Source organism: Rattus norvegicus, chromosome 8 (genome assembly GCF_036323735.1).
Source record: "Rattus norvegicus strain BN/NHsdMcwi chromosome 8, GRCr8, whole genome shotgun sequence".
NCBI lineage: Eukaryota > Metazoa > Chordata > Mammalia > Rodentia > Muridae > Rattus > Rattus norvegicus.
In genome coordinates this window covers 101,165,320-101,171,953 of record NC_086026.1, presented here as the reverse complement: position 1 = coordinate 101,171,953, position 6,634 = coordinate 101,165,320, and the positions used below count along the sequence as shown (strand labels likewise).

General features: G+C 39.1%; 1 pseudogene; it reads left to right on the top strand.

The window, feature by feature from the left end:
• Positions 1 to 476: 476 nt before the first annotated feature.
• Tada3-ps2 (transcriptional adaptor 3, pseudogene 2) lies at positions 477 to 4,303 on the top strand (annotated as a pseudogene).
• Positions 4,304 to 6,634: the final 2,331 nt, after the last annotated feature.

The window sequence follows — 6,634 nt, the reverse complement described above, 5'->3', positions numbered from 1 at the left end:
GTGTAAAACTAAAGAAATTTTTTTAAAAAAATCTATATACTCTAGAAATAATACTTTTAAATGACCCTTCTGTAAATAGAATTGAGGCAAAATGAGAAATAATTATTTTTACATACAAGCATCTAGAAAATTTCAACTTTTAAGTACCTGTACGAGCTGTGAAAGCCAGACACAAAGCAAGGTTCAAACTGACCCAAATGTGTCCAAAGAAAAGAAAGTAAGCAGTGAAAAGCCATCAAGGATGGCAGTCACTCTGAACGCTGTTATTCTGAAGGATGATGTACTTAGTATATAAAGGAGAGGAACAGAAGTACTACTAGCAGGGAGTCCTGACATATTCATACCTAGCCTATTGTCACATCACATCACTGATACTTCTGAAATCTTTGATCTGTGAAATTTTTGTTTATATGCGTTGCATGAGTATTTCTAAGATGCTGTAGGGGGAAAGTGTGCTCAAAAAAATAAGGGTACTCATGGCACACTACAGCAACAATACTACCCAAATCTACTGTGATAATCCAGTGCCTTTACAGGAGCATGGGTACAGCGTGAATTGTCTGCATATCAGTGACTCAGAAAGAGCTGTGTTACTGAAAAGTCACACCCGGCTCCAGCAATCTCACAGAGGCTTTGTCATGGAGTCCTGCCTTCAGCTAAACTTCTGTGTAGATCCCAGGATCACGTGCAGGTGAGTGGCAGGAGGAAGTAGTGAAGTCAGATTCTGAGCATGAGTCTTGTTACCTTTTTCCTTTTCCTCCTCTAGAGAAAATCAGGCATCCCTAGCTCTCACTGTCTTCTTTTATTTATTTCATTCTGTAACCAGAGAACAAAAAGACCAAGTGAGTAGAAATATACACTTCAGCAATCTCTATCTTACATTGTCAATTATCTCTTATCAAATAAGCTAATGTATGTAATATAACAAAATGATAAATTCGGAATGAATGTATTGGCAGTCACAAGAACTTGAGTCTCATTATGTTTTGAGGTACTTTGTCCTTTGTCCTTTGGGGAGGATGCTAATATTCTGAGCTGTTCTATTTAGCTAAATGTTGAGAGAAGCATCTCTAGTTTTACTTCTCTTGAAGATGTTACAACTCTTCTTGAGAAAACCAGAACACTTTGAGTGATTAGTACAAGAGTATATTAAATAGGGGTAAATATAAAAAAATAAGTATTTTCCAAACATCATCTCTTATAGTTGAATCATTGAGTTGCTAAGCTAAAGCTATCTAAAAAATGCCTGTAATGCATCCATTTATATGGAAGATGAGTAACTCGGGCAGTAGATATTTAATTCTATGATTTAAACAAGTATAGTATAAAGATGATAGAAGCTGTCACTCCACCCTAACATTAAATGAAAGCTAAACTGACTTAAAGCAATCTGCTACTAGATTCATAGGACAAAGACCGACATCGCTCCAACTTCTGTAGCCAAAATTAGAGAGCAAAATGAATGAGTTTCAGAGCATAGATCCTTGCATATAAACCACTCCAGGGAAAAAATTCTAGAATAAGAGAACATGAACAGTGGGCTTCTGGAATGTGGAGAACTGGAACATGAAATGAGGACGCTGGACAGCTTAAGAACACTGGGTGTTTTTTAAAGGAACTGAGTTTGATTCCCAGCACCTGCATAGTAGCTCACAGATATTTATAACTCCATTCTCAAGGGATCCAATACCCTGTTCCAGCTTCTGTATGTATCAAGCACACACATGGTACACAGAAATATACGCAGGCAAAACACTCACATATGTATGTATGCAAATATATCTTTAAAAACAAAAGTGGGGATCCCAGTATATGACAAGCACTGTCAACATAGGTAAATAAGGACCAACTACATGATGTCTGATAAGCTGTATCTACATTGTACATATAAAGATACCTATACCTTAAAGAAAATATCCAGAGAAACTATATCATGGTATTTGTAATCAAATTAAATGCATATTGTTGCGTTTAACACAGAGCAAATGCCAAAAAAAAAGAAAGTTATCAGAGCTAACACAGAAGGTTAAATAATAATTAAGGACTCAATTCTCCAATAATTTTTAAATATTTAGCATATATACCTAATAACAGTGTATCAAGCTATTTTCTGAAGCAAAAGTGATATAATTTTATGAAAAATAGATCATTCTCTATTGGAGTTGGAGCATTCAATGCAATTTGTCAAACTATGAGGATCTTGAAGAAAAAGACTCAGAAAAAATATATTTGATTTTGCTTGTTCATATTTATACACTGAGCATTTGGAAGGCTAATGCAGGACAATTGCTGAAAGTCAGAGATCTGCCTCAGCTGTACTGTGACACACAGGATAGACTGAGCTACAGAGAGGCACTGTTTTAAACACACACTTTCTCCTCTCTCTCTCTCTCTCTCTCTCTCTCTCTCTCTCTCTCTCTCTCATACACACACACACACACACACACACACACACACACACACACCTCCATCAATCTATTGGACATTATGATAATTTTATACAGATCACCTAATCCAGAATTACCTAATCCACATACATGAAACTTTCACCAATATACTTAAACTATATTCTAGTTAATAAAACAAATCATTACAAATTTAAGAGAATAGAAATCAACCCAGGAAGATGGTTCAATGCTAAACTGTTTTTAAGAATAAGAATAAGAAATTGAGTTTGCTCCCATTATGCACTAAGAAGTAGCTTCTGGTTTGAGTACCAGTGAGATTCTTCATAACAATCATTTTGGTCCTACAGACTTGAACCAAAGACAGAAGCAACTGTTCTCCTGTCATTAGAGTTGGCTTCATAAGATATCTATGTTTATAATGAGAGACAATATTCATTTCATCCAGAAAGACCAAGGAAGAGACATTGACTGATGTTAAAATATTGTTATTTGCCACTTCTGTGCCAGGCACTTAACTTGGCACGTGACAAGCATCACTTCTCAATCCTCAGAACATTCCAGGAAGGGTCCCATCTCCTGGACCATGAGAAAACTGAAAAACTGCCTACTGCAGTCTTGTGTGCTACTTCAAGTCTTTGGACTGCCTGAAGGTCTGCCCCTAGTACAGAGCAGTTCTGACCACTCATAGGCCAGTGGCATAGGTATTGAGGAGCAGGACACGCTGCAGCTGGAGCTTGAGACCCTGCTACTCTGCATGGAGGCAACTGCTTGTACTGGGATATGAAACACACATCTTTATCGACTGGCAGGATAAGAAAGGTGAACGATTCCTGAAGCTAGGTCGAGACCATTAGCTTGATGCTCCCTGCAAACATGTGAAGCCCAAGAGGCAGAAACTGGAAGCAAAAACAGGACATGGGTCAGGCCCTGACCCAGAAAGACCCAAATCCAAAAATGTTCATCCCAAGATCCAGGAATGTGAATGTATTGATGACCCAATCAATGTACCACAGATCTCCAAGAATGATGCTCCCAACAGGTTCGAGGCCTCAGTTGAGACCTATTGTGCTGACATCACCAGTGAGAAGGTACAAATACTGGAGGAGCCAACGAAGAGGTACGAACACTAGAAGAGCTCCTGAAGCCCACTGATGAAGAAGGTACACATTGTAAGATTCCCACACTAGGGAAACACTACTCCCAGCACTGCATCCAAGAGAATCTGCTAGAGGGGAAGAAGGATGGGGCTCGAGTAGCAGCTGTTGCTGACAAGAAGAAAGGCCTCATAGAACTGCTGACTGAACTGAACACAAAAATGTAGATGCCCTGATGAAGAAGTTTGAGGTTCAGCCTGAGCAGCCATTAAATGGGTGTCCCTTAAGTGGCCTTACACAGCACCTGCTGTAGGCCCTAATGGAGGACTATTTACCCTATGAAAGACCCTCCTACTGCTGACATGTCTGGAATAGGAGAATCAGGTGTTGATGGAGCAAGCACCTCTCCCTGAAATCAGAACAAACCATTCGCTGTGCCACATACAAAGTCCCTGGAGGGTCACAATCAAGAAGGAGCTGATTGCCCAGGGCCTACTGAAGCCCGAGTACTAGCCTGCTGGGACTCCGAGGATGAGGTCCTTGTCGAGCTGCAAAGGGTGAGCTGAAGGCACTCAGGGCACACAACCATATCAAGAAGAATGACCTGCAGAGGTTGGCAAAGGAGGAGTTGAGCTGGCAGGTGCTAAGGCAGTGGGTCCGCAAGACAACGAGGTCATGGCTGCCTTTTGCAGGATCATGGCTACCTAGCAGAAGAAGCACATCCCCACAAAGAAGGAAAAGGGCCAGGCTTGGCAGACCCTGAAAAAGCAGGAGAGCATCCTGAAGCTCGTAGATTGGTAGCCTTACCTGCTGCTGACCACCTTTGAAATCTAGGCCAGCATTTCCCTATCAAATAATAACAGTCTCATGGCTGAAACACTCTCAGACCACTCAAGTGAGCTTTGTGCAGCCAATAAGCAAAGCTTTACAGCGCTGGCCTCTACCTAGCCTCTGCCTGATCCCAGATGAGCTGTCTTGTTCCTTGTCCCCTCTTAACATCTCCACACCTCTTCCTTAAGGACATCTTCCTTGAGGTTTTATAAAGTACAAACCTAGGAATAAAATTACTGCTGTGTTTTGTTTTGCTTTTTTAAAGTTACGAAAATATTTTTATTTAACTTTATCATTTCTACATTATTTATTTTTCCCCTTTCCATTAACCCATCCTTATTTCTTCATTATGAGTTTTTATAGTAATACTAATCAGCAAACTTTGGTATTCTAAAAAGGTCCTAACTCCTTTGTTTCCTAACATCATTGGACATCTATTCAAGATACTAAACAAAAAGATTCAAACCAGACAAAATGCCAGCTCTTAGAAGACAAAGAAGAAACCAAGAACCACCCCTAAACAAGAAACTATTTAGAATGGACACCAAGAGAAAAAAAGAAAAGAAAGAAAAAAGTTAGTTTTCTTCAGTGGAGTGCTCCTGGGTTTATCAACCGTTTTCCAGGGTAGGTCCCTAGCCAATTGGTCAACACAAAACAGACTTTACAGTTTGGAGTGATGCTCTTCCTTCATTTTGTTTTGCATTGGTATCTTTTGTTTGTTTTACTAAAACATATTGTAGGGAAAAATCAATTCAATTTTGAGTTATGAAGGGAAATGGAGGAGACTGAATCTGAAGGAGGAAGGATTTAAGGGAAGGGAGTAGGAGGGTTGGAGGGAGGACAAATGCAATTGGGAGGTATTATGTGAGAGAAAAATACACTTTTTTAAAAAAGTTAAAGAGTAGAATAAAATACAAACATTTCCACTAAAGTTATTTTATAATGTTTCTTATTATTCATCATAGTATATTTTACTTAAATTTCCATTATCTTTAAGCACGTATAAGCTGTTTTAGGAAAGTCTGTGCAGAGCAGTTTCTAAGCCCATTGAGAAAAGCATGTTCACTATTTTGTATCATTTCACATATGTTCTATTCCCTTATTCAGCACACTGTGCTTCAAATGACTTGTGGTTAATTCTCGTTGCCTTACATGTCCATTTAGTCCAGTCATTGCAGACAACGTTCAAAGAACAAACCATATAAGACAGTTCCAAATAAAGTATTTTCCCCAGCCATCTAAACTTATCCAGAAAATACTTCAAGAACTACACGTTCAGAATAAATGGGTAACCTCTCAGAAGAACATAGAATCAGGAAAAGTATTCTGTGGCAGGGATATATATTTATGATGACAAAAGAAAAGGCCTGCACAATCATATTCTAGACTGATATGTCAGGTGTATATGCTAGGTAGAATTACTTCTCAGCCACTCTTATTATTTATACATTTATTAAGCATTGTATACATTTCACAGGAAGATTAGATCTATAGGTAAAACATACTTCCTATAAAAAAGATAATATTAGGGCCAGTGAAACTGCTCAGCAGATAAAGGCGTTTGCCATCAAGCCTAAAATCATGAGTTCCATTCCTAAGACATACATGGTAGAAGGAGAAAATTAACTCCCACAAGTTGTCCTCTGTCATCCACACATGTGTCATGCAAACACACATACTTGAATAAACACATAACATACATGCACACACTTGAAAATAAGCAATAAATGTAACTTTGACAAATAAAACTAAAGGATCATATTAAAGATGAGGTCCCAATAAACAAACTTGTCAAAGTCTCAAAGTGGTTTATGGAGTCAAATGTGCAATTATTTTAACATACAAGTATCCTTTCAGCCATTTTTATCAAACCTTACATTTGGAAGACATTCCAAGTCAGTTATATTCACCCTCCGCGTTTCTAATGTAATGCTTCTTAGCTGCGAAGCAGAACAATTTGAGAATCACAACTTTCAGTGAACCCAATCAACTGATAGAATGGCAGACCTGTGCCTCTGCTGAGATTACTATGCTGATGAAGCCAAGTGGGCCAATTTACACTGCTCGAGGAAGTTCCTCAGACCTTGGCCTGACATCTTACAAATGGGAGCCATCAGTCACAAGGACAGGCTGGTGGAAGTGTCAGTGGAGTACAGCCAATTTATCCCCATTGTAGTGAAACAGCTTCGAGTCCTGCCCAGGCGATGGTTACCCCACAGCATTCCTCTTGTTAATAAAAGAAAGAACTACCATCCAAACAAGACTCCTCTGGCACAGGTCGCTGTATAAATCTGCTCTGCC